A 10,753-nucleotide genomic window follows, 5' to 3' on the forward strand; every position below is an offset into this window, starting at 1 on the left:
TAAACTGGTCGTTAAAGCATAATCTGCAATCTGAAGTAATTTTAATTGAGAAAAAGAATTTATAAATCTTCAAACTCTGCAAATTCAGATGAACAAAGTTTATGAGAAAGGGAGTGAGCTTTTTCTTTTTCTTTCTTTTCCTTTTTATGTATCACCCCATCCGTGTGTCTGCGCATGTCATTTGATGATTGGCAATTACCAGGCAACGGATCGAAATAGTAGCAGCACGTGGCTAAGATGCCAGAGTCATCTATATGTAAAAGAACGAACTACAAGCAACACATGCTTCAAAATTCTTACCAGTACGTTGTAATACCTGCTATAGCTTCCGGCATGGTCTAGTGGCTAGGATACCTGGCTCTCACCCAGGAGGCCCGGGTTCGATTCCCGGTGCCGGAATTTAACATTTTGATCTTACACAGCGTAAAGTAATCAAGGTTGAAGATGCAATAGCACAAGTGAGAGGGGAATAATAAAATTAATTATTTAGAAGTTTTCAAGTAAAACATACTTTTGGATATTGACGGCTTGCTTATTTGATTAATCCCAACGATAATTTCTCTGATTTTACCGCTACTATCTGTAGAAGGAAGCATTTCAAAGACGATTTAGCCAGTGGTGCTATTCTATTTTTTTAACAGCCGGTTCTCTCATATATATATATATATATATATATATATATATATATATATATATATATATATATATATATATATATATATATATATATATATGAGAGAGAGAGAGAAAGAGAAAGAAAGAAAGAAATAGAGTAGATGCATGTAACTCTCTTAGGAAAAAAAGAGAAGGTACAGAAAGTTTTTTTTTTTTTTTTTTTTTTTTTGAATACCACAAGTGGCAAATAGAGAACTACACAGCATCCGAATACAAGTGGTTTGACAAATTTAGATAGCAGTTCTCATATCTTGGAAAGAACTTATCCAAGATAGATGGTTGTCAAAAAGTATTATAAAGATCTTAATTCAGGAATGGATCAACAACTGTTGATAATGATGTATATGCGTTTCAAATATAAATAACCATTACTACTACACTCATGTGATCCTAGTTCTCATTCTTGATATCTGAGCATTAGAGATTAAAAAATAAAGCTTATACCTTGTTCTGAGAGATAATTATTGTATTAAACCGTTAAGACATGATTCCCATGTGCTATTGGTATTTGTATTAAAAATAACTTATCATTCTCTACGTTTAATGCAAATTTGAAAACCTATCATTATCATATACAAACAATTCGAATTATGTCCTGTATATAAAATAGATAAATATATACATTTCCCTATTGTTCATTCGGATCAAATTTTCTGGAAACTGTTATTATTATATAACAAGGATATAGGCTATATTTGTAGCGATATCAACATCCACATTAAAATATGGGGATCTAACCGCAATGATGCTCTGGTAAACTGTGCTTAAAAATCTTAACTTATTCGTGGTATACATATATGAATCACCTACTAGAGTTAACTATAATACATTCAGTGCTCCAGACTTGACTTTGACTACACACACACACACATACACACACACACACACACATATATGTATACATATATCTATATATATATATATATATATCTATATATATCTATATATATCTATATATATATATATATATATATATATATATATATATATATATATATATATATATATATATATATAGATAGATAGATAGATATAGATATATAGATATATATATCGAAACTGAATGGAAAACCTATCCATACTTGCAACAGTGATCATTTCCTTTTCTTAATGAAACGCAATTGTTCATGAGATTTATAGAGTAAACCTACCTAACTTCGCGATATACCTTATTTCGTGATACGAGACAAATTATTCTTCGCAGAGAAAAGTATGCATTATAGATAGAATTACAGCGGTGCTCAAGAGAGAGTAGGAATACCGACAAGTGGTGAAAAGGTTTTCCAGTGGCAACTGTTACCGTGCGGACGTCACTCACGATGTTAGTTGGTGCACAGGGTAGAAAGAGGTTCTCAGTCAACTGACCTTCGAAGACCAAATATTTTGTGTCTGTGTACGGTGTTATTGTGTAGCCTTTGTTACAGACGTTTGCTCTAAAAATACTCTGGTTGTCATTTTGTGTGAAATCTTGAAGAAGTAATGCAACTGTAAAGCAATAGACGCTTATCAAATTGCATCATAATCTTATAAATTTTGTGTCAGAATGAGTCATGGTCGTTTTGAGTTTCACTCTCTCTTCAACTTTTCATTCATTAAAGTATTTTCCGTCTAGTTTCACTAAAACAGAAATATTTCCTCCGAATCCTCACACAGTATCTGGTGAAGCACTTACAACAGCCCCAAGACGTCTCGATTGCTCCCTGGACGCAACTAGGTCTGTGTGTGCTAAGGATGAATCACTCGCTTAGACCAGTAGTTCTACATCACCGATGGATAGTCTTCTCTGTGTACAAAATTTAATCCTGCCTGACAAAAACAATACTGTTTCTAGCAGGAAAGCTCGACGAGACATGAAGGCAACAGTTCATCTTCCTGATCAGGCCACATGTCGAAGGCACATGTCACTGCAGTGCAACGTGATTCTCCAGCTAAAAAGAGCAAGTGTCAAGTAAGCAAAATGATGAGTTGAGCGCTAGTAGTAACCAGTGCTATGGTTCGGGAGAGAATTGTAGCCCCTGGATACATTGCTGCTCCTGTTTACGGTGGTTTCATGAAAAGAGCCAAAGTTTTAATTCAGCTGACATAACTATTTTTATGTGCAGCATATGTGCAATAACAAATGAGTGATACAGACGGTGATAATTAATATAACGTGAGTACACTATTGTATCATGAAATTAGGTTAGATCTGTCAGGAAAGTAAATGTACACCTATTTTTCGAGTCTGGCATTCCTGCGCTCCATCCGTGGAGAGTATGAGAATTAAATCAATCAAATGTTTACTGAGGGGCAAAAAGAAAAGCTTAATCTGAATAAGACATTGCAGAGGGGCACAAGCTGTGAATACAAATAGTGCATTGTGTAAATAAAGGACGACACCGAAAGAGAAAGCCAGAAACAGCTGTTAAACTTACAAAAAAAGAGTAAAAATTGTCGAAGTGGGAACATAAAACTCAAATACAACAAATACGCCGACAACTAAACAGTCACCATGCCATGATCTTGGTGTAGTGGTTAAGGTGCTGGCTTACATATGCAAAAGACGCAAGTTCGAATCCACGGCAAGGACATTTTTAAAAGTTTTTGTTAATAATACATACAACTCATGAGAGATGGTAAAAGAGGTCGTATTTAGTTTTTCGTAGCAATTATTATTGGTAATGTTTAGTACTGATAATACTTTTTGTCTTTGCGCATTGCTTTTGTTCTTGTCTTCATTTCGAAAGAGAAGAATATCCGAACAAATGCCACAAAAATTCCTCATATTTTGAATGTAAACGCCATTTGCAATTAGTAAAGAGTAAAAATTGAACGTTCCGAAGTAGCTGCAAAAAGTAAAAGGAAAAACATGGAAGTCGACCATACTCATGGTTACTAAAAATACAATTTCTACATGCCTTACACCTCCCGACCACGTTTCTACGTTAGCAAGTAAGAGGCTTGTGTTTAGGTTAGGCTCGTCAATACGTTTTGCAAAGGGGCCCGGTTTAGCTCTGACGCACCACAGGTGCGAGAAGGGAGAAAAACACTTTTTCTCTCTCCCTCTGTGTGTCTATTTATCTATCTATTTGTATATATATAACGCTATTTGTGAATGCCATAACCACCCTAATTTTCAGCGGATTGAGACGAAACTTGGCACAAACATTAATTGTTGAAATATCTTGATGAGTTCGTTAACCAGAATAATCAGATGAAAATGTTCAAAATGGTGGATCTTCAAACTCTTAAAAAGTTCCAAGGGAACCAAATTTCGCCCATAAATAGGTATTCAGAAAGTTTGAATAAATTTTCCTCTTTTACTGAAATGTTTGTGTGCAGAAACTTATTGAAATATTTGACCCGATTAATCGCCTAAAGAAGGTGCACGCCCTTTCGCTACGGTCAGGTTTTTTTTTTTTTTTTTTTTTTTTTTTTTTTTTTGCAGGAGGGGGTTATCTTCCTATTGGAACAAGATGATTGTTACTGATGATATGAAATTACACATTGAAAGTGAAGTAACTTGTGTAACGTGTTATTTGAAAGAATAATATAATAAATGTGCATTCCTCTAACACAGAGAACTCATGTATTTCGAGTTCGGGAGCCTGAATGGCGAGGAGTGTTATTTGATTTGCTTTTTAGTAACACATTGCATTGCAAATAAAGGTAGGCAACATTAGTGGTAAGTAAAACAATAATAATAATAATAATAATAATAATAATAATAATAATAATAATAATAATAATAATAATAATAATAATAATAATAATAATAATAATAGATGTTGTTTGTGGCAAGGCAATATCTTCCTCAGTTCTTCTTCAAACGTAATGATTGTAACGCCATATCTCCCTTACAAACAAAATATTAGCAATTTATATCGAGAGAACGAGAAACTGTAGAGCGATGGGAGCAACGTTGGACAGTATGCACTCATAGTACTCAGAAAAGTAAGCGATTTCAATGCAAAAGGAACGAAGAGTAATTGTCATGGGTACTCATGGGGCCACGGCAGAGCCCTCTTTAGGCTAAATGTCGATAGCTTATATCGAGAAAACAGGAGGTGATACTGGGATGGGACCAACGTTGGACACCGTGGACCCATAAGGCGCATCGAAAAAATTAGGGAGGCGGGCGCCAGCCAGCCTTACTTATTTCCACATAATAATATAAAATTATATTGTCGAAATACACACACGAGTTAGCTACTAATATTTCATATTATTATTATTATTATTATTATTATTATTATTATTATTATTATTATTATTATTATTATTATTATTATTATTATTATTATTATTATTATTATTATTATTATTATCTACAGCGTCTTTTCATTACGTGAGCATGTTTGACATGAAACCAAAGAGAAAATCCATCCTGTAGCGAAAAGAAACAATACTTTCTCTCAAATGGATAAAATATCAAGCCGAGATTGATTCGAACTCGCATGGACGGCGCGAAAAGCCAGTGCTTTGTCCACTATTTTTTTAACTGACTCACCGAACGCGTTTCAGTAACTTACTTATTGCTAATTTTACTTGCTTCACTCGTTTAACTTGCTTTTTCTAATAACTTATAACGACAGAGACACGAACACAGAAACATCGAGAACAGTTAAAAATGATAGATGCTCTCCCGTTGAGAATCGAACCCGAGACTCCATACACCCAAGGCTCACGTGCTAGCCTCTAGACCAGCGGCGATGGCAACGCTCACTTCCTGTGTCGTTAGGGATTACGACCACTGTATTGCCAGCTATCACTTTTGTGGGTTGTATACTATGATCACATGTTTCTTCTTTGCTGGAAGAGTAAAACCTACATTATATGTAATACATGAGGTATTTAGACCTACATGCTCTTCATATAATGTAATAAAAGGGTCATGGTGTCGGATTTTAATACATGACGTATTGCAGTATACAACATGCTTTGCATTACTTGTTTGATTGTAGACAGCTACTAGCTTAGTGTTCTGAAAGGTTGTGTATAAACTAGGGATAGCCCGTTCCGGAATTATTAGTTTTCGGACTCCCGAAAGTAAAGCCGGACAAATTCCGGAATTCGGAAAATTCCAATTTTGTAATAATTTCGGAATTCGGAAAAATCCGGAATTTAGAAATTTCTGATTTCGTTAACATTCCGGAATTCGGAAAATCCGGATTTTTTCGAAAGTCGGAGTTTTTCTCAATTCCGGAATTTTCTAAATTCCGGATTCTTTCCGAGTTCCGAAATTCTTCTGAATTTTGGAGTATAACTGAATTCCATAATTTTGCGAAATCCGGAAAGTGAAAGTTCCGCTTCCGAAAAATGAATTTATTTTGGTTAATATGAATCGTGGCGGAAATAAGTCTTTGACCAGGTAATGGCGACTGTTTGAAAGAAATGGGGAGTATGAGAATTAAATCTGTCATATTTGTAGTTTCGTGTGGAGAAAGAACGACCTTGTGAACCAGTGGTTTAAGAAAAACTCAAGTTATTAATATAAACTTTGCCGACTTCATAAAAGAAATACGAAAGACATTTTGAATCGAAAAATATAACATACAAGTTTGCAAGCGGAGACAAAGAAACCTAACGTAACCAGACTAAAGACGGATCGTTTACAGCGTAGCGATCGCTGTTCAGTGGTCAAGGTGCTTCTGCGAATGCACGTTGCAATTTTTTTTTTCTTACTTTAGAATTTTTGATGGCGATTGATCAGCGATAACATACGTTTTATTATATTCAGATATTTGAATACTCGGATGTTTCAATACTTGAACTATCAAATCTTCAGGAATAATAATAGTAATAATAATAATTATTATTATCTCGTAGAAGATTAAAAGCTAGAAGCTAAATTATCGCTCAGGTCATACCATTACAAGGAGAAACGTGACATTTGGAAAGAATATTTCGGTTTGGTTTAATGTTGCTCACGAGAAGAGGAGTTTCTCATCTCATTTCTAAAACAAATAAAATAACATGAGAATTAACATTTTACATTCGAGACGGGTCAGGGCTAAATCAAAATTTTCGTCTCTCTTTGAAGATGAGAATCGAGACGAGACGAAAAGTATCGTAAACATTTCCCGTCTTGTCTCGATTCTGGAAATAGTGTATGTCCATTCTTTAAGTAACAATTGCTCTGTAGACTGAATCTCATAGGCTATTTCGTTACATTGTATTTCAGAGCTCATTGAATTATGCTCTGTGTAGGTATTTTTGTAGCAAAGCTTTTATATTTACCTCTGCATATTCTAAAAATTAGTTTATTATATGCCTTACTGTCGCGTGATATTCAGTTATATTTATTACAGTTATTTTCCTCAAAACATACTTTCTACATGAAACTTCAATAAAAGGTTCTAGTTTAAAATGTTGGTAGTTGCAGAGGTGTGTCTTGAAGGTACGGAGCCCTTTCCCCGAAATCTCTACTTTTAAGTAAGTTTTGCCAAATTTCAGGGCAAGTTTAAAACTATTATTATTATTATTATTATTATTATTATTATTATTATTATTATTATTATTATATCAACACCATGTATAATCTTTAAAAGATATACGGTTTGTATCTGAATAGTAAAAGCTAATTGACTGTCGATCTCGGTCGTCTGGAAGTCTTCAGGAGGCAAGGACATCGGTCACGTTCTGGGTTTGAGTTCCGAAGGGGCAAGTATTCGGGCTCGAGCAAAAAATTGTTAAAAGTTATAGGCTTCATCCAAACATATTCAAAACAGCTGGGACCGGGTTTGGGCTCCTCAACGGCTCGAGCGGCTCGGCTTACAGCTCATTCAATATCGAACCGAATCGAGAAGTGAGCCGAGCCAACAGCTCACCACACCGAGCCGATTTGAGCCATCGGCTTAGTTGAGCTGAGTCGAAACGTACTGATGAACTAGTTTCAACTTAGCTGGCTCGAACCGGTTCACATGAGCCGAGTAGGTGACCCATCCCAACCGAGAAAGCTCGAGCCATCGGCTCAATTGAGCTGAGTCGATGGCTTGTTCCAACTAAGCTGGCTCGGGTCATCGGCTCATCCCAACCGAGCCGACTCGAGCTGTTCGCTCAGTGATACGAGCCGAGCAGGTTGATATCACTACCCGAGTTGGTCTTCTGCTTGGGCTCAAGAATTCGACCGTGCAGATCTCAGCCTTGATTTTAAGAACTACAGTATATACTTATATTGGTGATTACGACATTTGAGGCTGTCTCGTAATAATAATAATAATAATAATAATAAACTCTTGTCTTCTCGTTATCTAGACGAGACGAGATACACTAAAATTGCCCCACGAGATGCACTAAAATTACGAGATGAGACGCACCTCTGTCGTGAGCAACACTAAAAGTATTCCACATTACTGCTTACATTTCTCATGGCTTTTGCTTTCCAGTCTGATCAGGCCAATATTTCAAAACGAGTTAAAACGAGCTGAACGAGCGAGAGAGCCATTATCAAACTCAACTCAACTCGAAACTAGACCTGGCTCGGAACTCAATTCAAGAAAATTACCTTTGACTCGACTCAAATTGTACTCGAGTTGAATTGAATTTTGGCTCGACTTGTGCTCATCCCTATTCGTGTTTGTATTTTATGTTTCCACTTCAAAAATGTCTACTCTTTTTTCTCCTTTTACCTGCTGTTTCTGGATTTCTCTTTCGGTGTCGTCCTTTATTTACACCGTGCACTATTCTTATTCCCAGCTTGTGACCCGCTTCAATGTCTTATTCAGTTTAGGCTTTTCTTCTTACATTGACTTCACATGTGATTGATTTAATTCTCACTTTCCGCGCACGACCTATGAAAATGTTTTATTATTATTATTATTATTATTATTATTATTATTATTATTATTATTATTATTATTATTATTTTTATTATTATTATTATTATTATTATTATTATTATTATTATTATTATTATTATTATTATACTATTGAACTTGCACGGCGAAATTACTGTATAATACGATATCATTTCTGTAATTTTACTCCATTGTATGTTATTTAGTTTATTAATGGACACTAAATTGTCTCCAGATCAACGAATAAATTAACTACGGCATGCACTTTGGTGGAAATATCATTGCAATAAGATTATTGGTTCGTTCCAAATATGTTCATGTAATGATATTTCCACCAAAGTGCATGCCGTAGTTAATTTATTCGTTGATCTGGAGACAATTTAGTGCCCATTAATAAATTAAATAACATACAATGGAATAAAATTACTGAAATGATATCGTATTATACAGTAATTTCGCCGTGCAAGTTCAATAGTATAATAATAATAATAATAATAATAATAATAATAATAATAATAATAATAATAATAATAATAATAATAATAATAAAACATTTTCATCGGTCGTGCGCGGAAAGTGAGAATTAAATCAATCACATGTCAAGTCAATGTAAGGAGAAAAGCCTAAACTGAATAAGACATTGAAGCGGGTCACAAGCTGGGAATAAGAATAGTGCATGGTGTTAATAAAGGACGACACCGACAGAGAAATCCAGAAACAATAGGTAAACGAAGAAAAAAAAGAGTAGAAATTGTTGAAGTGGAAACAAAATACAAATACGAATAGGGATGAGCAGGAGTCGAGCCAAAATTCGACTCGACTCGAGTTCAATCCGAGTCGAGTCAAAGGTATTTTTCTTGTAGTACTTAAAATTATACTGTAGTTCTTAAAATTAAGGCTGAGACCTGCACGGTCGAAGTCTTGAGCCCAAGCAGAAGACCAACTCGGGTAGTGATATCAACCGGCTCGGCTCGTATCAACTGAGCGAAGTTGTTGTATTACTATACATCTGCTTCCGCCCCTGTCAAATCTGGTCGATCTCGTTGACGCGACATATTTGCTTTTTTATACCCCTTTCTTCGTTTACTGAACAAAACAGTAACTATTCTGAAATATACTACTGCGCATGCCTCGTAGATAAATATTTCTGATGCCAATAGTTTCCGTTTTGTCCAAGGAATGTTCTTTTTCTTATTCCCAGCATGACCCTTTTATTACATTATATGAAGAGCATGTAGGTCTAAATACCTCATGTATTACATATAATGTAGGTTTTACTCTTCCAGCAGAGAAGAAACATGTGATCATAGTATACAACCCACAGAAGTGATAGCTGGCAAGACAGTGGTCGTAATCCCTAACGACACAGGGAGACAGTGGTGCCCTTCCCGCTGGTCTAGTCGCTAGCACATGCGCCTTTGGTGTATGGAGTTCCGGGTTCGATTCCCGGCGGGAGAGCATTTATGATTTTTAAGTGTTCTCGATGTTTCTGTGTTCGTGTCTCTGTCGTTATAAGTTATTAGAAAAAGCAAGTTAACCTTTATTTTACGGCTTGTCAGTACACTGCCAGAATAGTAAATCCGTTCTTTCCCGCGTGGCACTGTACTGACACAGGCGAAAGGTCTACTTTGACCCGTAACCACACCGGTTGAGAACCAACGTTTTTGGTTCCTTTCACTATGGACTATCTCTTCATACAATAAGGCACATCATTTAAAAAAAAATATGTGTGCTCGCGGGTCAAAGTAAACATTTCGTCTGTGTCAGTACAGTGCCACGCGGGAAAGAACGGATTTACTATTCTGGCAGTGTACTGACAGCCGTAAAATAAAGGTTAAACAAGTGAAGCAAGTAAAATTAGCAATAAGTAAGTTACTGAAACACGTTCAGTGAGTCAGTTAAAACAAAAAGTGGACAAAGCACTGGCTTTTCGCGCCGTCCATGCGAGTTCGAATTAATCTCGGCTTGATTTTTTATCCATTTGAGAGAAAATATTGCTTCTTTACGCTACAGGTAGTCCACTCTTTTCGTATTTTTCGCTGTCGTTCACAGTTAAAGTAACTGACTATTATTCTTTCTACGAATGATGGATCTTCTCTTTGGCTTCATGTCAAACACGCACACGTAATGAAAAGACGCTGTCGATAATAATAATAATAATAATATGAAATATTAGTAGCTAACTCGTGTGTGTATTTCGACAACATAATTTTATATTATTATGTGGAAATAAGTAAGGCTGGCTGGCGCCCCCCCCCTATTTTTTCGATGCGCTTTATGGGTCCACGGTGTCCAAAGTT

General features: G+C 35.6%; 1 non-coding gene across 1 annotated transcript; it reads left to right on the forward strand.

Moving 5' to 3' along the window:
* Nucleotides 1-327: 327 nt before the first annotated feature.
* TRNAE-CUC (transfer RNA glutamic acid (anticodon CUC)) lies at nt 328-399 on the forward strand. Its single transcript has one exon. It is a non-coding gene; the product is annotated as a tRNA-Glu (tRNA).
* Nucleotides 400-10,753: the final 10,354 nt, after the last annotated feature.

The sequence above is a fragment of the Thermobia domestica genome, chromosome 11, assembly GCF_964235325.1.
Source record: "Thermobia domestica chromosome 11, izTheDome1.hap1.1, whole genome shotgun sequence".
Taxonomy (NCBI): domain Eukaryota; kingdom Metazoa; phylum Arthropoda; class Insecta; order Zygentoma; family Lepismatidae; genus Thermobia; species Thermobia domestica.